Source organism: Ochotona princeps, chromosome 8 (assembly GCF_030435755.1).
Source record: "Ochotona princeps isolate mOchPri1 chromosome 8, mOchPri1.hap1, whole genome shotgun sequence".
NCBI classification, from domain to species: domain Eukaryota; kingdom Metazoa; phylum Chordata; class Mammalia; order Lagomorpha; family Ochotonidae; genus Ochotona; species Ochotona princeps.
Genome location: NC_080839.1, coordinates 68,127,815 through 68,154,104, shown reverse-complemented (window position 1 = coordinate 68,154,104; position 26,290 = coordinate 68,127,815).

Sequence of the window (26,290 nt, the reverse complement as noted above, 5' to 3'; positions counted from 1 at the left end):
GTTTACCAAATGGTTTCCTAGGAATTGCCTTCAGGATTTCTTGTGAAAATACGAAGAACGTTGTTGGTAGTTTAATAGGTATAAAGACGACCCTGGGTTTGTTACAACTGAAAAAAAAATTGGCACTGAATGAAAGATGTTAAACTGAGTGTGTTGTATTGTTCGTCTGTTGAGTAAGTGTTTGAAATGGACTAATGTGCTCTGTAGTCTCTTGGTACCTGACTTCAGCCAACTCCATTATCCAAGTCCTTTGTTCCTGAATCCTGGTATTTCAGCTACAGAGGCAAGCTAGCAACAGGCAAGGAGACTTCATTCCTTGGGGCTAACAACCCGAGACCAGCTGCTTATAAGGCCGTGGAATCCAGCGAGGCTTGTGAGGCACTGTGAGAGATGTCAGCGGTGGGAACATAGAGAGGCTTGAGCGCCCATGTCGCCCTTCCACAGTTCTTGGAAGTCGCTATAATTATGCGTAAGAGAGAACTGATGTTCTCTGAAAGATTTCAAAGCAAGAACATGTATTTCCCTGTTACTTTTCTGAAGTACCTTTCTTTAAGGTGTACATGATAAAGTGGATCGAGCATCCAGAGACTCATATTTACTAATCTGAGCCTTTTCATTTGTGTTGGTAGGCCACATTCTTGGGATTGTATACACATTCCCCAAATATTGAGAATCTTAAGGGTCCAGTTTGAGGTTACCTCTCTCCAAATTGAATAATCTAGAGCAATGGCCATCTGCAATCTCTCAGTTCTGGGTAGGGCTAGTCTCACCTGGGAAGTTCTGTTGGCTAGGGACGGAGGATTCTGAGGACACAAGGAGGATAAAAAGTCCAAGATGGCTCAATTACATGGTTGGCATTTGCGTTTGGCTATGGGGTAGAGCTCAGCTGGGCTGTCAGCCAGACTTCCTTGAATTTCTTCCTTGTGGTCTCTTGTGGTCTCTTGTGGTGGATTCAGCTGCACACCAGGGAGTGGCTGGGTTCCAGAGTTACAACTCCAGCTACGAGAAGGTGGGATTGAGGAGGCAGAGGTTTGTAAGTTTGATAGTCTCACCGTTTGCTACATTAATTTGGTCTTTGGGTCACTAGAAATTTTAGGACTGTATAGGCAAGATCAATTGAAATGGATTAGGACTCTTGTCATCAGTTGAAAAGAAAAACTGGGGGTGGGGGGGGGAAGGCGGTATCATTAATACATACTGTGTAGAAAGAAATATACCCAGAATGAAATTTAGAAAAGCAAAGTTGAATTATTAGTGGATCACTGTTTTGGGTTTAATTGTATATGTACATGTGTACATGAGGTAAGGAAAGACTGCTTTTTGTTTTTATCAAAACTTCCCAGGGAAGTGAGTGGTTCATGTTTACAAAGTCCTAATCATGTGTACTCCAATTTCAGAGAAGATCAAGGTTTTCTGTCCCTAGCACTTGTGGCATCATCATTGTGGGCTCTCAGACCTGGGGTTCCTTCTTTAACCTCCATTACGTACCAAGGTAACAGGCTGTGTCTTCATTGTCAAAGGCAAGGAAACTCTGTCCATACAGGAGAGTCGTCATCCATGGTTGAAACAGGTGCCTCAATTATCATTTCCTACTTTTTCTACATGTAACCCTTGAGGACACATGTATACAATAATCCAGATACTTCATAATAGCGATCCTTGCATAAAGCTTGTATACTTCAAGAGCTGAATCAACATGTTTTGATTCAATATATACATCCTGTTATGTCCAAGTAGGACTTTCCTTCTTCTGTTGTAATTGGGGTGTCTGATAATTTATGACAGTGTATTCGCAAGGTGTTTATAAGATCTGGAAGACATAAAGTTAAAAAATCACAATTGTTTATGCACAATGTCATTTTTCCTGGACTGCAGCATAGTTTTCCATAGATATTAGGAGTCATAACTATAGCTCTTGTCACTACTAAAAGTTGCTCTATTAGTTATACAGAGAATGTAGTAAGAAAATGAATGTCTGGCGAAGTAAAGCTCCTGATATTTTCTGAAAGGAATAAAATTTCCACAGTTGAATGTTTATCTCATATTTATACATAAAGTCATATAAATACATATAATCTAGGGAGTATACATTATACATGTATACAAACTTATGCACGTATACATGTGTCCATAGTGTTGGGAGGATGGCAATCCAGGAAATATTGGTTAAATAATCTAATGCTAGTTGCTAACCTTCAGCTAACTCATGACACAAGGTAAACATTTAACCTCTGATGTGAGAATTAGAGCACTGAGCCTTGATGCCATCTTTCATTCTGAATAAGTCAAAGGAAAATTCTTCATTTTCCCAGCAGGCACATTTCCCAGTGACATTTATCCATTGAAATTGGTTTAATGTATTCCTAAGAAGGAGAAGAACCCCCACAAACCCTGTATCCACTTGTTCTTTGGTGACATACAGCATTCCTTTTAAAACAGAGAATGCTGGGCCCGGCAGCATGGCCTAGCGGCTAAAGTTCTCGCCTTGAACACCCCGGGATCCCATATGGGCGCCAGTTCTAATCCCGGCAGCTCCACTTCCCATCCAGCTCCCTGTTTGTGGCCTGGGAAAGCAGTCGAGGACGGCCCAGAGCTTTGGGACCCTGCACCCGCATGGGAGACCCGGAATAGATTCCAGGTTCCCGGCTTCAGATTGGCACAGCTTCAGCCATTGCATCCACTTGGGGAGTGAATCCTCGGACAGAAGATCTTCCCCTCTGTCTCTCCTTGTCTCTGTATATCTGACTTTGTAATAAAAATAAATAAATCTTAAGAAAAAGAGAATGCTAAACATGATAAGTTAGACTTCTTAGGAGAGAACATTGCCAAGTTGTGGAGAAATGAGTTTTCATACACAGACCATGTAGTATAGTAATTAAAGTCTAAGGGAACACTACGATCCCAGTCTAAGGCATCGCCCTACAAGAGTAAAGTCCCAAGTCTGAATGTGATTCATCACCGTGGATTCTGTTTCTTTATGAGTAAAATGAGGATATGTAATAGGGTTTCTATTAAATCTGTACTTTGTGGGGCAGAGAAGAATGGTTTTTTGTGGTCATTTCTTCTTGAAGATACCAATTTGATTAGCTATTCACACATCAGGTTACTTTCTCAAGAGCTACAGCCACCAGGTCAGAGATGATAAGCACTGGGGGAGAAATATTGAAGAAGGCAGGATGAAAGATCTGCCTATATCATTCTTCTCTAGTTTCCTGTAGGATAACATGAAGGGAAAAGGCAGTAATTCCAGTCCTTATGTCTGAAAAAAGTGGTAGGTCTCCTCTGATGAGACCTGGTGTGACCCAGGGGCCCACACTACCTTCCCCAAGGTAAACACCTGCAGACTGAACCTTTGGACCCTCTTTAGCTACCCATGTGAGGATCACGGACACCATTCCTCCTCAGCATCTGACAGACAGAGGAGTAAGACTCCGTAACTAGAAAAACAAAAGGAAAGTGGGTTAGGACTTGGACTTGGAGTTCAAGTGCTAGGACTGTTGTGTTACAACCCAACACTAAGTCAATGTGCTTTGGTGGGTTGGTGTAATTTATACAGGACTGTCATACGTCCTGAGCTTCCAGGTATGATCCTGGATAGCTAATGACTGCACCTGTTACTACTCCCCAGTCAGGGCAGACAGCACGTAGTAAGACTCCAACCATAGGGGAGTAAGACAGGAAACTGAGATCAGGTCTTTAGTCCCTGTTTTACAGTGAGACCCAGGACCAGATAGAAAACTCCTTCAGACCCTTTCCAATGGTCAGAGACCCTAGAAGTGTCCCAGGATCAGATGGAGACTTGCAGTCGGTGGGAAAGACAAGTGTGTTATTATACATTACACCCCAGGCAATGTGGTAATGTGTGATATTGGTGCCTATCTAAGAGATGGTATGGCCCAGTGGCTGTGAGCCTCAAGCACAAACCAGTAGAGTATCAGGATAGGTCATGGGACTGCTTTCACTGTGGTTCACTTAATTGTGGGCACACACCAGGGCAAAACTCCATCCACTGAGCAAAAAGACACCTTAATGAGCACAGGGCTGTCTGTTGGAACTGGTGAAATGATTTTCAGGGGTATACTAATGTTCTCTACCCTTAAGTCAGGGTACCCAGACAAAGAATTTGGACTTTTCTTGCTCTGAAATAAAGAGCCGTGATACTACACAATTGGGTTTAGAAACCAGCTGTTCTCACATGTGCTTGCTTACAGCAGTTTCAGGTGCCAAGTCCACATCAGTTACAGAAAACCCATAGCAGAATGGACCTTGATACTCCCCTGTGTTGCACTGGTCTTAGCAAATTGTGGATGCTGAGTGAGATCTAGCTTCAGGGTGTAGCTCTCCACAGGCAGCTCACTCCATTTCTCCTCTGACTTCAGGCAGTATTACACCAACACCTTGGAGGGAATAAAAAATGGATGAGTACCAAGACATTGCAGGGAAACTGTGGGGCACTGTGGGCATCCAGGCATCCGTTTCTGTGCCCATGTCAACATGTACTTACATGACCATTCTGGGTTTTGGATCAGTGCTCCCTTGACCCTTGCCACAGAACACTGGGAAGAGTGGCAGTTGGCCTCCTTGGGAGGCTGGCGTCTGGAGGCCCAGCTCTTCCACCTGCTGCCAGGATCTGTGCACCCTTCTTAAGTATGCATGGAGTGTCCCACGCCACCACTACCACTGTCACTGGTTGCCATGGATAGGGAGAACGTATTACATCTCTCAACTGAGATTTGAGCCAAACTAGCCTATCAGATTGATACCCAAAGGCCCATCTCTTAGGAAACGGTCCTTTGCTACAACTCTTAATTGAATGTAATAGAAACAACTATTCTGTCAAATATACAAATGTCAACTTCGGGGCACAGAAAGTATGAAAAAAAAGCAATATTGTGGCCCTAAAGGAACAGAGTAATGTTTAGTGATAGTTGTTTATCAGGCGTTTTTTTCAAACTCATAATTAACAGTTCATAAACATGATTATAAGGGTGTTCAAAGAGATGAAAGAAAATAAATACAGACTATTGAATGAGATCAGGAAACAAAGCATAAAGTGAATGAGAAATTCACAATTGAATGGAAGTCTTGAAAAAATACCAAGCAAAAGTCTTTGAAAAGAATAACCCAGTAAGTAAAACCTAGCAATATATTTGAAAGCCTCCACAACAGACTAAATCAAGCACGAGAAAGAGTATCTGAACTGGAAGTCAAGGTCTTTGATAGTTTTTAGTCAGACAAAAACAGACAAAATGATAAAAAGAATACATGTAAGCTCTCAAACCTTTGAGATATCAAAAACTGTAAATATTTAATAGTTGTGTGTATCCTCGAAGACAAAAAGGAAGAAAGACATAGAAATTCATGGGGGAAATTTTCAGCTAATTTAATCTTGAAAAAGATTTGGATAAGTTCATAAGGTCTTCAGGACCTCAGATGGGACAGGAAACTAACTCCACTATGACTATTATAGTTCAGTTCTAAAAAGTGTAACACAAAAATTCTGGAATCTGAAAAATATCAGCTCAGACTTAAGCTATCATCCATTAATCTACCACCAAATATCTCAGCAGAAACATTAAAATCCAGGAGGGAATAATGATATATTTTAAGTTAAAAAAACAAACATAAAACCGGATACCCAGCAAATTTATCCTTCATAAGTGAAGAACTAAAAACTTTACAAGATGAGTAAGAACTGAATGATTTGTCATTGTCAGACTTTTCTTAACAAAAAATATGTTACATTTATAGAAAAGGCAAGAGTACTGTCATGAAAACATAAAAGTGCTAAAGCTCATTACTGGAAGAACTAAGATATTAAACTAAACATACAGATTTTTTTTTTAGGGCCTGGTATGGTAACTCAGTGGCTAAATCTTTTGCTTTGCGTGTGCCATGATCCCATATGAGTGTCTGTTCATGTTCTGCACTTCCTGCTTGTGGCCTGGGAAAGCAGTCAAAGATGGCCTGAAGTCTTGGAACCCTGTACTTGCATGGGAGACCTGGAAGAGGCTCCTGGCTCCTGGTTTCAGATCGGCTTAGTTCTGGCCATTGCAGCTGTTTGGGGAGTGAACCAGTGGGTGGAAGATCTTTGTCTTTCCTTCTCTCTGTAAATCTGTCTTTTATTATTCCATCTAAAAAGAGAGATACCATCCAGCACAGTAATATTGAGGGAACTTAATACTCTGCTGTCATCAATGAACATAATACCCTGATAAATAAACAAGAAGGAAAAATGTTAAAGTGTGTTACAGATCAAATGGACCTGACATATAACATTTAATCTGTTAACTGCAAAATACACTCTGTTGTGAACACATGGGACTTTTTTCTTTATTTTATAAGATTTATTTACATTTTTATTTGAAAGTCAGACTTTACAGAAAGAGAAGGCAAGAGAGAGAGAGAGAGAGAGAGAGAGAAAATCTTCCATCCCCTGGTTTGCTTTCCACATGGCTATTACAGCCAGAATTGAGTTGATCTGAAGCTGGGGACCAGGAGCTTCTTCCAGGTCTCCCATGTGGGTGCAGGATTCGAAGGCCTGGGGCTATCCTCTGCTGCTTACCTAGGCCTTAAAGCAGAGATCTGAGTTTGTAGTAGGGCGGCTGGAATACCAACCAAACCGACGCTCATATGGAATGCCAGCACCACAGGGTGGAGGATTAGCCCGTTGCATCATGATGGTGATCCTGGACATAACTCTAATATAAACCATACATCAGGCCATAAACCAAGTCTCAAAAACTGAAACCCTGCATCATTTATGACCATAGTAGAATAAAACTGGAAATCAACAAGGAAATGAATTTTAGAAATTATATGAACATCTAAATTGAAAGACATACTTCAGAATGAACAATGGATAATCATTGAAAAAAATTAAAAGGAAAATTTGAAGATGGTTGTAAACAAATGAAGACAGAAACACAACTTTCCAAAACTTGTAGGACACAGAAAAAAAATAATACTAACAAGCAAGTTTATGTCACTTAGCATCAAAGCAAGAAAAAAAAAAAGACAAAATAAAACAAAAAATCCTCAAACATCAACAATGCATTCCAAAAACCTAGAAGAGCAAAGCAAGCTGAATGGTAATGAAGGAAAAAAAAAATAACAAAGCAGAATCAAATGAATAGTGATTTTAAAAAGCACAAAAGTGCAATGAAGTATAGAATTGGCTTTTTGAAAAAAAAAAGTTTTAGCTAGATTAACCAAGAATAAGAGAGAGGAGACTCAAATCGGATAAAAAAGATTTGATAATTTACTCTGCAGAAAATACAAAGAATCATTAGGAACTATTATGAGCAATTATATGGCAACAAATTAGGAAACCTAGAAGAAATGGTTAAATTCCTGCATTCATATAATTGAATTATCAAACTCAAATCATGAAAGCATAGAAAACCAGAGTAATAAGGTTGAATTAAAGCCTCCCCACGAAGAAAATCCTGGGACTGGATGGTGTTAGTGCTAAATTCTGCTGAACTTTAAAGAGAGAATATTAATTCTTCTTCAGCTATTCCAGATTCTTTCTATGAAGCCAATATCACATTGAGTCCCAAACCAGGTAAGGACGAAGCAAGAACTATAATAACAAAGGAAACTTCGGGTTAATATTCCTGATGGATATAAATCCAGATTCTCCGAAAAGTATTCGAGCAGTGAATCTAACCTTGCGACAAAAATATTGTTCACCAAGACCAACTGAGCTTTGTCTCAGAAATAGAGATGATAAAACAGCAGCAAATATAATGCGTTAGCCAAAGCAGAAGTGTAAACATCGTATGATCATATATCAGGGGTGGGGGACCTTTTCTAATGTTAAGGCCCCTGTGGATGTTTACACAATTATCAACTTACAAGTTAGCCTGCTGTAGATTTATTGCACTTTGAGTTCCACCTGCAGTTACCTTGGCAGGGACAGTAAAGATGCTTTCGTGGGTTTTATAGACCCACAAAGCTAGATGCGTCCCACCCTGAATACCCAAAGACAAAAGAAGAATTTGAACAATTTCAGCCTCCATTTGTGATGAAAGCCATGGAAAAACAAACATGCAACTGGAAATGTTTGCACTTAGTAAAACATTTGAGTTTCCCAAAGACGACTATCCTATCTTTCCTAATCTGTGATAACTAGTACAGTGTACAACAAATGCAATATGTGTGAGCCAAGTAGACATGATGAGGTTTGGTGCTTTTTAACAGGCCTTTGACGACGCTCATGAGGAAGGTTTTTTTTTTCTACTTGAAATGCATTGAATACTTTACCTAAGAGAGTTAGGCTTGTGATTGTGAAATGAAGTGAAAACATACCACCGTAAAAATTGATGAACTAAGGAGGAAGGTGGTAGCGAATGTGGAGAGGATGGAGAGAAGGGTACGAGCTATTACTGTGTTCCTAAATCCGGATTGTGAAATACTTGAAATGTATTCACCCTATATAGCTAAAATAACTTATTTTTCAAAAAAAAGGAACATGGCTCAACATGGTGAAGAGCGTATTTGATCAACTCATAATCAATATCATATTGAATGAAGAAAAGCTGGAAGCATTTCTTGAATATTTATAATGAAACAAGGACATCTACCTACATCACTCTTATCCAGTATAGTTCTGGGAATTCTAGTCAGTGGTATTTGATGAGAGAATGAAAGAGAAAAGCTTCCAAATTTTTTTTTTACATATGATGTTATTCCACATATAGAAAACATAAAGACTCCACCAAAAGAATACTAGGTCTAATAAACAAGTTTACTAAAGTTGCAGGATACAGAACATGAATAATTAATCCAAAAATTCATATGAAAAATCCAAATCCAAAATAGCCAAAATTGTCTTGAACAAAAAGCAGAAGTGCAGCTGTAGAATTTATGTTGCTGATGGAAATCTCAGTGTGGAAATTCCTCAGAGAAAACTGAGATCGAATGCACCTAGCAGTCTAGTTTCTGGGAACACAGCAGCACATCACAGAGATGCGTCCATGCTCATGTTTCATTGCAGTAGGAACCAACATCAGAAATCAAGCTAAATATGCACTGATGATGAATGGATAAAAAAATGTTTGCATGTACAATGGGTTGCTATTTAGATACCAGATAGAATGAAGTCCTGACAATGGTTAAAAAGATATAACTGGACATCTTATGTGAAGAGAAATTGGCCAGACCCAGAGACATGTTATATGCGTTCTTTCTCATACCTAAAAGTATGTCAAAGTTTATGGGAAGTTAGAATAGTTATTACTAAGGCTGAAAAGGTGGGGGGATATTTGGGATATGGAGGGATGTTGGATAACCTGTGCCATAAAAGTGTTAGCAATGATGAATTCTAGCTTCCCATAGCCTACTGGGAAAACTGCATTACAGTAACATATGCTGTTTGAACAACTGTAGACTAATACCAGAAAGGCCCAAGCATAAAAAAAAAGGTTAAAGAAGTGAAAATGCTGTTTGCCTGACTTGACTAGTTTGTTGTGTATCATATTGAAATATTCCATGGTACCCTATAAAATACACAAATGTTTGATGCTATTGAAAACTTTAAGTAAAAATGGATGAAAAAGGAATGGAGAAACTATTAGAGACAACGAAGACTTTATAACGCATGCCTAGTCAAGAATCCTAACAAATAAAACTATACTTTTTAAAGATTTATTCAGTCATTTGAAAGCTTATTGGGAGAGGGTGAAAGAGAAAAGGTGTGTGAGAAAGAGAAAGAAGAGATCTTCTGCCTGCTGCCTTACCCTCCACGTGTCTACAGCTGCCAGAACCAGGCATGCAATGGGAGTTATAAGGCCCCAGACACTGGATCATCTTCCCTTGCTTTTTCCAGGCCACTATCAACAAGCTAGATTGGAAGTGGAACAGTCAGGTCACAAACTGGTGCCCAACGGGGATACAGACTGTGGCTTCATTTGCTATGCTATACCACAAGCTCCACCAGACTACGTAAAAGACACACAGGCAGACGTTTGGCACATCAGTTAAGATGCTACTTGCAATGCTCTCGTCTCATGTATGAGTGCCAGAGTTCAGGTCCCAGCAGCTCTGTTCCCAGTTGCAGTATCCTGCTAGGCACACCATGGCAGGCACTAGCGGTAGCTCCTGTACTTGCATCCCTGCCATCCATATGAGAGCCCTGATGCGAATGCTGGCTCTTGGCTTTCCCCTGGCCAAGTCACCGCTGAAGGCATTTTGAGAGTGAATCAGTGGGTAGGGGATCTCTGTCAATGTGTTTGCCTCTTTCTGCCTTTTAAATAAAAATCAACATCATACGCGACATAGAAAATTGATCTATACAAAAGAGGAAATTTCCTATTAACAGTAGAAAAATAACTCATCACTCTATCTGTATTTTATGTTGAGTCTGGCAGGAAAATGGCAGACTGTGTAGAAGATGAATGAATTCAGCTCATCTGAGCTCCACAGAGGAAATTCGAAAAGAAAACCAATCATATAGAAAAACACAAACATCCAGTTATGACACAACATTATTACCATCTAAAAGTGCAAAAAGGAGGCTGTATAAACTTTGTTTACCAGAAGTAACAAAACTGAAGTATAAACAGAATCATGATTAAAAGTGCTTTTGCTCCTCCACTCCTAAAATTCAAAGGTCAGAGGCCATCTGACATGTGCTTTTAGGTTTTGGCAGTTATTTGAGAAGTGGCCAGGGAGGATCAGAAATCAGAGCAGGTGCTAGGGCAAGAAGCATCACTGAAATTGCTATTCTAAAGTTGCAAACAGGATTCGGGGAACTTCTGAGACTAAGGCAGCTTCTAAGAGAGTAAATCCCAGATTGAAATGGGATGTGGAGTGTTTAGCCCTGTTCTTTGTGCTTCACCCTGCTACAGAGCTGACTGATGCAATATTTTCTCTTTGGAGAATATGTAAAATCCCTGCCTCCAACAAGATTATCTTAGACTGCAGGTTGTGGGCCTTAATTAACGAGGAACTTTTGTGAAGTTAAAGTTCAAGGTCAGGCTAAGACAAAGATGGACTCAGGCTTTGATGGTAAGACAGAGAGGTCAAGACCAGTGGAGTTAATGAGAAATTTACATTATTGGTGTGTTCAGCGTGGGCCACAGTCCTTGTGTAATTGGAAGATCTGGGTAAGAAAAAGTCTCACCTGCATCCTTACTTCAAACTCTGAACCTGTGTGTTTCGGGTTAGCACCCCCGAGGAAAATGTGCTGTTTTTCACGTTGAGTGTGGCTAGTTTGAATGAATGTACCTGTGCATCCAAAATGCATGCGAGATTTCAAAGATCTAGTATGGTGAAAATGTTGGGAAATTCATATTGCTAATTCTTATATGAGTTGTATGTTGCAAAAGGAATATTACAGATACCAGGACTATCAAAGCATTAAAATTGTAGGTTCCTTTTTATATTTGAATATGGAAACTTGAAAATCTAAACTCACAGATGTGTGCCACACAATTTACTTGCACAAGACAATTCTTTCTAGACAGAGCCAGATTTTTAAAAAATTATAAGTAAGTCTTCATCAGCTAGGTCATAAGTGTATTACCTTGTCATTTTGCTTCTAGGAGTCTGTTTGCCTGGTGGGATTTTGGTAATAGAAGCAATTTAGAATTTGAAAAGTGAAGGGAAGTGGGAATAGAAAAGGTGGTAGTAGATTAGGCAGCAGAATACAGTATATTTATTTTTTTCTGCAATATACTCTTGCAAACAGGAAAAAGGGGACAGATGAAATGCACTCCAGCTGTCTGTTAGGAAAGGGGGATTAAGATTTGGATAATGGTCTGATGGATTTGTGTCAAAATGCTGTGAGGTATTTCAGAATTATCACAGGTATGTCTGAACTGCAGTAATAGAGAGTGGTTTTTAAGCATCGTCCATAAATACAGATCCGGTGCCCTGCCTCCACCCCAACCAACACCCAAGTTGTGCCAAAATAGTCTGATTAGTTAAGCTTTGCTTATGTGATGAGTCTGTGGTTCTTTATTCCTGAATCTCTAGGGAATCAAAATCATTTTACATATGAGAATAATCACTTCTGAATTTGTTTCTGGCCTCAGTAGCCTGTGGCTGCTTTTTTGTTTTTTGAGGGACTGGATTATTGTGTGGACCATGGGAAGTTCACTGGACACCTGTGTAAGGTGCAAAGCAGAGACTCCTTCAGAAAGCACCAGTTTTGAGTAGCAGTATCATAGGTAATTCAAGCTGGGGGGGTGGTCTAGAGATGGTAGAAGAGAGGAACTATGATGTCCCTTCATTCACAGTTTCTATTGTACTTTCCTAATGATAATTGTCAGTAATTCAGCTATTCGGGGTCAGTGGTTAAGTGAGCAAATTCTCAAGGATTATCTTCTTTGGATATTATAAAGGAAACAATATGGAAATAGTAGTCTTACCCACTTTCCTATACCCCTTGAACCTTTTTACCATAATTAACTATGTAAAGATTGTCAAAATATAATAAAAAAAGGGAAAAAAAGAAATCAAAGATAGACTTGATTCCAGGGTCGAAGCTAGCTGCTTGCTAGGAAGGATATATAAGCCGTGTAACAATTTACCTGAGGAAAAAACTCTGGGGTATACTTGTCAAAGGGGTAGGGTGGTGGGAATTAACATTCAATTTGAGAGCTTAAGTGACTGTAGTTACTAGGACAGGAGATGTAGACAGAATAGGCCATTTAATTTATCAGTTGAAGCACTTGTTAGTGATTTGATCATGGGATGTTACTTAAGCTCTCTGAAATTTAGTGTCCTCTTCCTGAATTAACAATAATACAATTGTTACATTGCTCCTCTCTCTTTCTCTCTCTCTCTCTCCCTCTCTCTCTCTCTCTCTCTCTCTCTCTCTCTCTCTCTCTCTCTCTCTCTCTCACACACACACACACACACACACACACACACAGAGAGAGAGAGAGAGAGAGAGAGAGAGAGAGAGAGAGAGAGAGAGAGAGAGATGTAAATGCTTAAGAGAAGCACATAGTAATATTGTTAACTGTTAAAACCTCTAATTGCCTCTGCAGGTTTAGCTACTTACTAATATAATACTTACTGCTGAAGGTTGGCTTCCCGAGTCCCCTGAAAGTCAGATCTTAAAATGCAGATAACTGTTGGAGAAGTGTATTATTGTGTTAACCTTTATTGAATGAAGAAATACCAAGCAACATTGGGAAGAACTGATGCAAGATTCGTCTGAAGAAGAAACAATGTTGTGCTTAATGTGAGTTCAGATTTCTGTGACTCCCACAGGGATTTAGAATGTCAGAATGGTCCTTCAGGGTTGACTAGGGTTGAGGTTAGCTGGGACTTGGCACTCCTATGTTAGCCAGTTAGTAAAGGTGGTTTGCCTTGAGGAAGGTATGTGTCTTTCAGTGGGACCCCTCACGAAGATGGTAGTTCCCAGTGAAAACACTTTTTTTACCCAGGAGTTTGAACCCAGAGGAGATAAAATAGCAACTTTCACACAGATAAATTAGATAATGTGGATTTGTGATGGTCAGTAAACACGCTAGCTAATGCACAGCTCTTCTGGGATTGAGCTTGTCGAGCTACCTGCAGAATCCAGGACAGACATGGTTTGAAATGAATATCCCTGGACAAATGGGGACCACCTAAGCATGCAGAGAAAAGCATCATTCCCAGAACTAACTGAGCTTAACACCCTCAGAGCTCTCTGCTAATTTTGTCAGGGGTCATTCGCAGCACAGGAAGTGTTTCTGTGGCTTTCTCTCATGAGGAGGAGAAAAGGAGAACATTTTTCATTTTGCAAAAATGAGGAGTGGGATTTAAGCTTTCCTTTCTAATTCTGTTACTTCCTCTGGCTACTTTTGATCTTCCCAGAAGGCTTTGTGTCCTCAGAAGAGCTCAACAGAAGACATTATCTTCTTTGGCATCTTCTAACCAGGTCCTTCTGTCCCTCAGGGTGGCTTCGGGCTTCTGAACAGAGACCTGCAGCTGTGGTCTGAACTTTACACACATGCAAAGCCGTTTTGTCACATGATCCATAAAGACACAGTTCTACAAAACTCATATGAAAGATAAGAGTGCCTCCTGACACCTCTTCAAATCACTTTTCCAGAAAGTGGTAACTTTCAAATAGTTTTACTTTTCTACAGTGTCTCCCTCAAGCTTCTTGATGCTGTACTTCCAGTCAGCGTTTCCAGAGTTTTCCATGGAAGGTGTTATCTGTGGATACATCAGTGGAAGAGGAGCAAGTTCCACGGGCAGCTTCCCTTTCAGATGGACATCTCTGCCCTCGTCCTACCATAAAATCTAAGGCATAATTTGTTAGATTCGAGTTTTTAAGTGTTAGACAAGGATTGCATTTTTGTTCTGGCAAAATGTGATGGATTTTACTGAAATGCATTCCGAAACTCCTAGTGGCAACTGAAATGACGTACTGAGCGTGAAGTTTATGCCTTTTGGTCTGCATTTCCAGATACTCCTTTACAATACTTACTCCCTTTTTGTAGGATTGTGTTAGTGTTTGCATTATTGTTTGATTACATTTTTAATTTACACCATGTCATAGGGCATTCCTTTCCTTCAAGTTGTTCTTTTTGTCTATTTTATTCTTTGTCTTTCACAGACCTGCTATAGATTTCCTGCATTTTTTTAACCATCTGTGTTTTGAAGAAGATGACGTGAAAAAGCCCAATTATATGTTCTGTGTATTTTGGTAGAATTTATTGTAAGGTAGAGCTGGTTAGAACCTTTCCTGGCAGCTTTCCTTTTTTTTTTTCTCTTGGATTGCAGATACTCTGGCTAAGGGTTACAATTCTGAATAACAACACTTGGAGCCTTGTACGAGAGCATTGTCTCTCTGCTGTCAGGTATGCCCCATCTTTCATCCTGTCTGTAAGTGACGCCTCACCCTTGAATCTATAATAATCCCTGTTACCCACCTTACACTTTCCTGTGGTTTCAGTTATACATAGTCTGCAATCTAAAAATATTGAGTATTACACAAGCATGCATTTCGTAATTTAAAATAACGTTTAATAGAGTATGGTGCTATAGATGCATCTTTATTGCTTATTGTTTCAAATTTCTATGTCTGACATGTAAGTTAATCATTGGCTTCTAAGATAATAGGATGTTTCCTAATGTTTATAGAAAATGGGAATAAAAGAGAAATTTTTCATGCAAAAATAACTGAAATACTTGCCAAGATTTGTAATGATGCACATTTTCTGTTGGCCTTTTTATGATCTTCCTTCTGCTGGTTCACTCTCCAGATGGCTGCAATGGCCAGGGCCACGATGAAGGAAGAAACTATATCCAGGTCTCCCGTGTGGGTGGCATGAATGCAAGAACTTGGGCCTTTTGCTGCAGTTTTCCCAGACCATAGCAGGGAGATGGAGAGTAAATGGAGTAGCCATGGACTTGAACAGGCATCCATAGGAAATTTCAGCATCGCAGTTTGTGGCCTTTCCTGCCATTCCAACAATGCTGGTCTTATAACGTATTCTTCGAATTCCATTTATCGAATAACTTTTTAAATTACTTTCCTATATGGAATTCAATACTATCCATGATTTCAGGCATCCTCAGAACACTCAAGAACATATTACTATGCAATTCAAGGGGGTTCTGATACAAACATGATGTGGGAGATAAGTTGCCCAGCTGACCAAAGAAAGAAAAGCAGTGGCTGTTGTAACTTCCTAAAGAACTCTTACCTGGGCACTTTCTTCCTGTTTCCATGTTCTGCTGTACTACTGTAGATTGCAACCGACTGTCAAGTTCACAGGAGACTTTGGGTTACTCATCTGTTTGTTTTCTCATGTGTTATGTTTAGGATCATTCATTCTGCTTTCTGGCCAGAAACAGTTAATGGCCACCGTTCTCTCGCCCATCCCTTCATATTGATGATACAATATACCTCTTGGCATTTAAGTCAGGTTTCTAGGTAGAATAAGGAAATGTGTTCCCTAAATATACCATCATGCATTAATTCTTTTCCTTTTATCTCCCATACAGTCATATCTTTAAAATATGATATTCCTATGAGTTCTTTAAAATGAATAGATAAAATAGAACATGATTTCCAACTGCTCTCTCCCCATGAACTATCCAGAGCAGGTCTTACACATTTCATCTTAATGACTACCCTAGACCCAAAATAATTTTTATTGATAACAGTAATATGGTAATTCATTACAGTATGCTGTTACCCAAGTGCTAATTAAAAGGAAAGATAGTTGAAGGAGAAAGGAGGGCTTGAAAGCACATCACACAAAAGTTCCTTCCCAATATATTTCCTGTCTATCACACTTATTACTGCAGGGTGGGTTGACAGGTTAATTATGTGCTAGGCAGGAGAGCTGGTACAGAGGATGTTACAATCTCAAAAGCAAACACTTACAATCATTTTATCTAAATATGAGACAAACTCACCTTGAGGAAGGACTGCATTTAGTGATTCTATAGAAAGCAAACTCACCACCTGTAGATGCAGATGGCATCCCCACTGCTGCTGAATCAGTGTTGGCCCTGCAGCAGCTACTTGTATCTTGGCCCCTGGATGGTTTCAAATTTGCCATACTCTTCTGCTGCTGAGGACTCATGCTTTTTCTGTTTCCTTGTCAAGTCGCATTTTTAATAGTGCATCTCTCCGTCGGTATTTATAAACACAAAATTGGAAGCAGACTACCATCATAGCTTCTGTAATTATCTGAAAATGGTGAGAATGTTTTACTTCATGTAGCAAAAACCCTTCCCCACGAAGGAATTCTCTGTCACTATCCCGCTGAAGGCTTCATTCTGTCTTACCTGTGCCTGTCTTGTCTCGAAGCCACCGCCTGTGGCAGCCTGTTATGCCATTGGCAAGTCCTGTTAGAAAGTTCTAATTGTTGCTATTTAATTTTGATTTAGATAAAGAAGATAGTTCTTGCTAATACTTTCCCACTGGTGTTACTGCTTGCCTTCTGGACTTCCACACCAATTCTCAACATCTTTCACATGAATGTTTTCTCAACCTCTGAATACACCTGGCACATTTGTTGAAGGTTCCGTCTTCTCTTCTATACCCCTACTCAATTTTTTCTTTGTTTTTACTTGTCATTTTCCCCTGTAATCTTTTTTTTTTTTTGCCAGTTACCATTCTCTGCAGAATTTACAATATTCTTCTAAATGAATAGCTAATATCATTATAATACCCAAAATGTATGACCTCAGAATTAAAAACACTAAATTTATAATTATGATAATTAAAATGTTTAACAAGTTTTAAAGCACTTGTTATGGACATGAACCCTGATAACTAAACAGCTAAAGAGAATTCCCATATTGTTCACTCTCAAGTGACTACAATGGCCAGTGCTAAACTGGGGCTGAAGTTGGAGTTGGGAATTCAATCCAGGTATTTCACATGGGTGTTCCAAAATTAGTTACTGAAGCCATTACACATGTGTCCAAAGGTCTACATTATCAGGAAGCTGGAATCTATAACTGGGGCCAAGACTGACACATAGATCGTCCAATGTGAGGTGTGAGTATTGCAATTGGTATCTTGATGGCTGCGCCAAAAAGCCATTCCAATGATAATTATGTTTTTCCTGATGCAAACTAGGGTTTCAATGGCCATGCCAGTATGTGTGTATTTATATAAAGCCATTGCACCAAAGTGTTTCACACATGTCTAATGAAAAGGTTTCCGGAGTGTGGAAAGCTTCAATCAGCAAACTGCTTCATGGTATTTATCTTTTCTTTCCAAAGTTCATTTTTCTCAAAATAGGTATACTTTCCCAACATCAATGTTGTGCTTAGGCTTTTCTGTTAACTTAATCCTCTTCCTTCTTTGGCATTTGGAATATGACGGTGCTTAATATATTTAATGATTTCCCGTGTACCCATGAACAAGTATTTATGTGCAAAGACAGTCTCGGGTACTGAGATAAGTTCTGCTGAGATATTAGTAAACAAAGAAGCATCGCGATATTTGTGGGAAAGGAAGAAATAAACAGGTGACTATTAGGGTAAACATTCTAAAAAAAACTTTAATAATGACAAATTCCAACTGTTATAAATTTATATTGTAGATACATCACAGTGAAACATGAATATTTTTTCAACTTCCTAGGTTATTCCTACTACGCTATGTCTCTGAGAAGCCAAAGTCGTGTTATAGGGTCATGAGTTGATATCACGTTTTGGCAGCTATGCCTAATGTGACAGTTTATATAATAATGACACTTGTAGAAGTCTACTGGGTTGTTTGTGTTGTTTGAATTGTTTTATCATTATCACAAAACATTCAGCCTTGGGAAAAATATTAGCCAACTCTGTATAAGGATAAATCAGGGACATTATTTAGACTTATTAATAAATCTGCAAGGAAACAGCATAATACCATTTCTTCTCTTGATTGCCGGTGACCAGAGAATAGTACTTTCTTCTTTGCAAAGCACACATATGTGATCCTACTTGGCTTTCATTATAACATTGGCAGGTAAGTTGAATAGAGGTTGTTCCCACTTCACAGATGGGAAAACAGCTAATATCACTTTCTAAATGAAAATCGTAGTACTGGTGTCAGAGTCATAGACTTCTGAAGCATAGCTTTCTATCATTAAAGTCCACCCAGCGTGGCCTGACATGTGCCCCTTTCTCTCTGCCTGGCGTTTATATTTGAAGAATATATGTTTAAATGCTGGTCAAAGGTCTCATGCCTATCTTGTCAGCTTCATAAAGACGGCTCAGCAAAAATCCCCCCAAAAAGAGAGGAGTAAAAGGAGATGCTGGGCCAACCTAATTTAGACCTTTCCTAGTGAAAGCTAAGCAGGAAAACCATGTGATGGATTCGTTTTAATATGGCCTTATTGTCAGGGAATAACTGCAATATGCACCGTAAGCATTAAATGCTAAAAATAATAACAGCAATTATAGATGGTTCTGACACCAGAAGAGCAGAATTATACTTCCTAACTGCATTGCTTTCAGCCAATAAAATGCAAAATCACTTTTCTCAAATCTGTTTTCCTCTGTGCTAGATTACCAAGAGATGGCAGCATTCCATCCATCATTCAGCGACTATATATTTCTTGCTTGAGAACTGATTTTCTCCTTTCCCAACGAAGTACTTAGAATAAAGGCTAAAATGTAAAATAGGAAACTTTTTTTCATAATTATCCACTGTCACACAGCTCTCAATTGCCCGAGTGTAAGCTTAGATGTTGGTGATACGTAGCTATGAAGACTCGAATGACCCATTTAAGCAATAATGCATGGTGTGTAGCTGATGGTAAGAGTACAGATTCCTCAAAGTGAAGAGTCCAGGGAAAGACTGACTGTACTCTTGAGCAGACACAGAGATACTCTAAGCAAAATGTACTAGGTTTATAAAGCCAGGGTGAGTCCGTATCATCCAGCCTGGTTTTCTCTTGGGAGTTTGGCATTTGTTTGACAATGGAACACTTTAGCAAAGAAGCATTGTCATCCACCAATCTAAGTTAAAAAAAGAAAAGGCCATTAAGTATGTGATCGTTTTTAAGGAAAGGTGGGAGAAATTATTTGAGAAGTGTCAAAGTGCTTTAAAGGTCAGTTCATACATTTATATTTTTACTGCTCACTTGTTATGAAAACTTTCTTAAATTTTTTTCATAATTGAGTTATTACTTTCTATGACAGGAGCCAATGGAAAGATAATGTTGATGTATTTGTCCTGACTAAAATTAGTACTTAAGTAAATGGATATCCTGCCAGTATTTCTTTTACTTGGATAGCTGTGTAATTTAAACAAAAATTTTCTTAAGTCACTAAATATAACAGGTTCCTGTCATCCAGTGCCCACTAAATGTCAAATAACTTACACTTCATTCAGAAAGGACAGATTCCCTGCAAATACGTCTCATTTCCAGCTGCTTTGGTGGAGGTCATTGTAACCTCACTCAATCAGAGAGCCTTGCAGTTTGAAAGCATCTGTGATGTTTGCTTTCTGCTGCACCCAAAGAATGACTTGATTAGTGGTTTCAAAATACCAACTTTGTGGCAGAGACAGCCATGACCAAACCCTGGATGTGTGACTTGCAGACCACTATGTTTTCTTTTGCATCATGAGAGATTACATGCGGTTAGAAGCGGATGCCTTTCATCTGTAAGCTGAGCCAGTGTTACAGGCTTCTCTAGGTAGACTGGTCCCCTGGAGCGGAGGTACTGAAGGCAGTTAATAGTCTTCAGCAAAGGCAGCCGCGGCAGGTGGATCTCTACATGTTGTTGCTGTAAGGCGTAGATCATCTATCACAAACTGAAGGCAGAGTCCTCAGTGCTGTTCCCTATGCAGAAGTAGGGACCTTTATTCCCTGCAGCACACCCTGTGCCTACACACTCCTTCAACGGAGTGTTGGCATAGCTTGCCAGGAGAGCGTCTAAATATTTTCTATGTGTGAGGCATTTCTCCATGCTAAACTAGGACTTGTGGAGGGGAGAACATACTCTCCTACTTTATGGGAGGCCAAAACTTGTGCACAGATCAGCTGGAGCCATGCTAGAAGATGTGACAGGTGCTGCTGGTGGGATGGAAAAGGAGCCCTTTGGCAAGATGGCTCCTTTGTGGCTGGCAATCAGGGGAACCAACTCTCTTTCGGCTGCTTCTTTCGCAGCACTAATCATCCAGGTGGCAGACTGTCAATGATGAGGGGATTGTACAGATAGCACCTATGGTCTTATTTCCTTAGTTTCCATGCATTTCTGTTACACATTGATCCAGGATCCTGAAATGAGCAGAAAACTTTAAAAAAGGAGCTGCCTCCTCAAGGACCTTGTTGTAGCTATGGGAAGCCAAGATGGGGGTCTGATAATCCTAAGAGCTGGAAAAGAGACCCCAGTTATCATTCTCTCAAGGTCCAAATCAGGAAGACACTACGAACAGCAGTTGATAATGGTGATGATCTTTGTGTATATGTCAGATGTGGTTATTAGTGCTTTTCATTGTGAGTATCTGTTGCTTAGATGAATACCATGAAATTGCTACTTTACTGTCTTCTATTTTGTAGATGAAACAGACTCAGAAATTAAACTATTTCTTGATGTCACACAAATAGCAATTATTGATAATGGAAGTTAACTCCAAGGAGACTGCCCACAGACCCTTTCTTGTGCTCATTTAGGTCTTTTTTCTTATTTTTTAAATGATTTATTTATTTTATTTGAAAGGCAGTCTTACAAAGAGAGGGAGAGACAGAAAGGGAAGAGAGCTCTTGCATCAGCTGGTTTATTTTCCAAATGGTTCACCCCCAGAGATGGCCAGAACCCAGCTGCACTGAAGCTAGGGGCCAGGAGACTCCTCTGTGTCTCTCGTTTGGGTGCAGGTGCCCAAGGATTTGGGTACATTTTCTGTGAACTTTTGAACACCCCCTCAGTCTTTTTTTCAGAGAGGCGGAGATAACCAAAATGGGAGCCTCGGTAGCTGGGCTGCTGCTGCTGTGCTCCCGTAGCAGGTGCTCAGCCTTGAGCCAACCTCAACCCCAACTACACTTGCCTTTCGGACACCTGCAAGTAATCCACTGAGAGGAAACTGCTGTTACAGTCCAAGCCTTACAGTCCAAGCCCAGGTCCTAAATTGGAGCGGTGACCCGACACACCTTGACTTTCAGAGAAAAAAGATCTGCAAGTAGTGGTTTCTTTACAAGCCCTGGAGCTGTTTTGAAGACAGATCTTACATGTGTGTGCCTCTTCAGAGTTATCTTCCAGTCCACTGCTGCTGGAAACAGAAACACAGCTCTGATTTTCATTTCTCAAAAAAAAAATGCGCTTTTTGGACACTGGATCTTAGAGAACTTTCTGTGGAAAATGGGTAGAAGTAAGTGCTCTAGCAGAAATGTGCCCTCAAAGACTTGGCTTTAGTCCTTCTCTGGATTCAGCGGGTGATAGTAGGGAAGACACGTGTACTTCCTGACTTCGCCCCAGCCGTGGCTTGTTCTGCTCTCCATCTCTGTGGTCTTGTTTTTGCCTCCTGCTTGGGCTCTCTGGCTGCCAGTCATTTGTACACAGGGTTGAGCTCTCTGTCTTCATGAATTGTTTCATTGGGAAAGCTGACAAGGTAGATGATATCATCACTAGATACAGATAGAGTAAAGGAAAACTTTACTATTGTGCAATACTTCAAGATACCTAGGAAACAACTTTTTGGAACAAAATCTTAGAATTCCTTCAGTTAGTGAGTATGGACAAAGCAAGAAAACATCATGGTCTTTAGCAACAAAAATAGAAGCTTTGGTCTTAGAAAAAGAGTTAGACTCCTGAAGGTCTCCGGCCAGATGGCTATGCTGTGAACACACTTTTCGTAGGCTTTGTTCCTATGGCTGTTGGCTCTAGGAACATCTCATTCATACTCATGTTCTATATAAATAGAAAAATCAGCAAATCTATTTCTAGGATATATTTACTTTTATAGTCATGTAGGAATTTAGTTTTGAGGTTTAATATCCTAGTAGAAATATCCACCAGCTAGGAAAATTTCCCATTGTGTTAGATTCTATACTATGTGGCTGTGCTCATCCACCCTTGAAGAGGGGAGATAGGACCTCTGTTAGCATATATGCTTCATTTCAATAAAAGAACAATATCATTTGTTGACCCTCAGTGTAAGCCAAGAATATAGTAAGAGTTGTAAATATAACACTTAAGTTGAAAAGTAAGACACTGAGGTGGTTATTGTTAATTATCCCATGTAATAGATGAGAGACCAAAGGTTTATAAGGTGCAGATACTTGCCCAAAGTTCCATAGTTAATGAAGGGCACAGTAAATTGCTGGGTGGGTTCTTTCGTCAGCTTTGTATAGAAATAAAAATATAGCAACCAGTTGCAGACAGAGAGAAGTTTTATTTATAAAGTAGCCAGGTAAGGATGAAAGGAGAGGGACGGGAAAAGCACCTCTGCAGAGAGGGCCAGGAAATGGGAGTGCCTCGCCAAAGGAGAGAGAGAGAGACTCCAGATGTTTCTGGAATGGTGGTCTGGTATTTTTAAACATTCCCTGGCCCCTTCTTGTTTGGGTGGGAATCTTCCCAGAAGGTGTTCCCCATTGGTGGTCTCTCAACCGGTTAGGAAATGGCTGGGCAGCTCTTGTGCCACGCACATGGAGGTGTGGCCAAGATCTTAGCAGCCTTGGAATGTCTTGTAAAGATCTGATTCTAAAATACCTAATTAAAGACTTCATTAGAAATGCTTCTCGTTGTGTCTCCTTGGAACTTTGTTTTGCCCCAGGATCATCCTCCCCCATCTTATCCTTTAGAAAATGACCTGCAGCAGGTGTGAAGGAGGCGATGACGTGGACAGGTTAGATTTAATGGCCTCTCTCCATGAAACCATCTGTGAGCTTCCTGAGTTGTAGAGTCGCACTTCAGTACCCTTCAGGGATTGGTTTCAGGATTGCCTACCAGTATTGAAATCTAAGGGTGTTTAAATCTCTTGTAGAAAGTATTGCTGTGTTTGTGTAGTGCCTGTGCTTATTCTCCTGTACACCTTCAATCATCTCTAGATTATTTTTAATACTCAATACAGTACTGCTTAGCAAATAGTAGGTACAGAAACAGCTTGCGGGGAGGGGGGCATATTTTGATTCACGGTTGTTTGAATCCCTGTGTGTGAATCCATGGCCATACAGAGCCACTGTATTTAGGGACAAAACAGTGTTCAGAATTTATTCAGTTCCTAAGACTTTGATCACCTTGATCTTAATCCATATTTATGATTTCTGTATAAAATTTTCATACATAAGTAATCAACTCCTACACACTAGGGATTTCTCTTCATTTGCCAACTAAATCATTCCAATGGGATGATTAAGTTTTACATATATATTTTTTATCTATGTCAGTACATGGATAAAACATATAAAATAATTTGTGATACAAAAGTATGATTTAGATCATGTGTAATGATGCAATGTATATGTATATAACACATGTATGATTCTTATTCCTGTTGCAGTGGTGACATTGACGCAGCAGAAGTATCAGAAGTGAGGACATCAGTGTGAAAATGAAGCCTGGCTTGGACTCGCCCTGACTGTGTCACCCGGTGCTGGCTTCCTCAGGTACTTGGAGCCATCCCAACATACTTTCATTTTCCCCTCTCCGTCCCCTCTCGCCGCACCTGATGCATTTTACAGTGACTCTGTTCAACTTTTTTGTCTTTCTTGCTGCACTATGATCTCTAGGAAAGCAAATATCATTTATCCATAAAACCCAATACACGATTGCTGGTTAAATATTTGAGCAATGATTGAAAGTGCTTATCTCTGGTTATCTGCATCTTCAAATGCTAAATCCTGTCTCTGCATGAGTCATTTGAACTGCGTGAACTAAAGTGCAATCCTGAGACTGGGCTGCTGTGGAAGCTTCTCAGAAATAGATAATACTCCTGTAGCATTCTCAACAATGGCAGCAGAAAGAACTTGGTGCTTTGTGGAAGAATTCTGAATACTCCTTCTTAACTGACTTTCAGAAGCAGCAATGAAAGCAGATGAGTTAAGCCCATCCCTTACAGCACCCCCGAGATCTCTCTCAGTAGCATGGGAGAGAGCATTCTGAAATTTTAGTTCCTGACTTAGTCAATAGACAGGACCTAGACAGAGTGCGAGTTCTGAAATCTTTGGTTGGAAGGTCACCATCAACCAGAGGTGCAAGATGCAAACTGAGTTTCTCGGGTACTAATGACAATCATTTGCTTCATTCCAGGGATTCAGGCAGTCAGAAAAGCTGATTTTTCAAGGTAACAGCAGATAAAGAGTTGAAAAGGTCTGTCTGCATCTATACAAAACTCCATTCAGCCCGTGAGTGGCTTTTCTCCTGTAAGGCAGAGCCCTACAGAAAGTGGCCTTTGCCTGAGAAATGGCAGCGCCAGAGAAAGCGTCGCTCCAGGCTGAGTCATTATTCCATGTCTGATCCCTGCGTCTAATACCAAGTGAGTGAGGCAAACCCTTTAGTAAAACAAATACCCGCATTACGCCGATAGGAGCAGGGAGACAAATAGGAAGAGGCAGCCAATTCTGTTGCCAAGGCTGGCGCCTGTGAGATTGCCAGAGGGCATCTGCCTGGCTAACAATAAAACCCATTTCTGTGTGGCTTGGGGGTGCTGCCTACGGCCTGCATGGGCCTTGCGGAAGGGACACCACTGAAGGGGAATTTAGAACGGCTCTGCTTCCAGCGTGGACATGACATTTGGGCAATTGCTTTCCATTTTTTCTAACTGAAAGCTGGTTGCTGATGGGGGAGTGATTTCTAGGTGCCATATGGACACATGGATATGTTCTAATTTAGTGGCTTGAATATTATCTGTTCATCTTTAGATGAAGACATTTTATTATAATTATTTATTCTGCCCCTGGCTGAAACAAACAGAGCTATTTGTTGAAAGGTTAAATGAGGAGAGTTTGATGACTTCAGCTCGTGCTTGGGGACTCAAAAGTGAGATGACACCCACATTATTGCAATTATGTCCCAGGAAGCACAACATGTCAGGAAAGAGAAATCTGTGATGCTGATCAAAGGCTAGAACGCTCAGCGCTCATTTACAAGCTCAGTATCACAGCCTGGTGGAGCTGGAAGGACTTGAGAGATCATTTCATCAAAGCATCTCGTTTTACAAACCCAGGGCCTGGAAAGGGAAAGAGTCTCTCCCCAGACCACCAGCTGTGGGCAAACTTGAGAACATTCTAGGTCTTCTGGAAGCCAGTCTTGGGAGCTCAGCGCTTAGCCCTGCTGCTCTGTTTCCTGCTTGCAAGTGACTTTGGCTCATTTTCTCAATGTGAATTTATGAATACAGTGACTGAACAACTTTTTTCTTAATATTCTTCAATGTGTGTGATTTAGAAAAGCTTTACAGAGTGGCAAATATCACACACATCCACACACAAGGAGGTCTTCAGAAAGTTTATGGAAAATGTATGTTTTCATATCATTCTTCTTAAACTATTGAAAATACGTGTAGTTTTTATGTAAAAAAAAAATAGTCATCTCCTTAGGAGGATGTGGTTCATGTAGCACTTACATGATATAAACAATTAAAAATGTTCTATTTGCAAGTGCAGGTAAGATTATGCATGAATATGGTCTAAATATATGTGTTCCCCCAACCGCTGTCTGCTCTCGCCACACCCCCAGTACACCCCCCTCTTGTCCCTACGTGACATATTTGAACCTAACACTGAGTGCATGCTTTGGTAGGGGTTCCTTTCAGGATGTTAAATTGTAAGAATATTGCTGTCATCAATGAAAATAGTATCAACATTGGAAGCCTGAAGGAGCTTGTTATCCCCTGAAAACATGAGAACACAAAGAGAAGGTACCATGTTGGGTAGGGAGAGCCCTC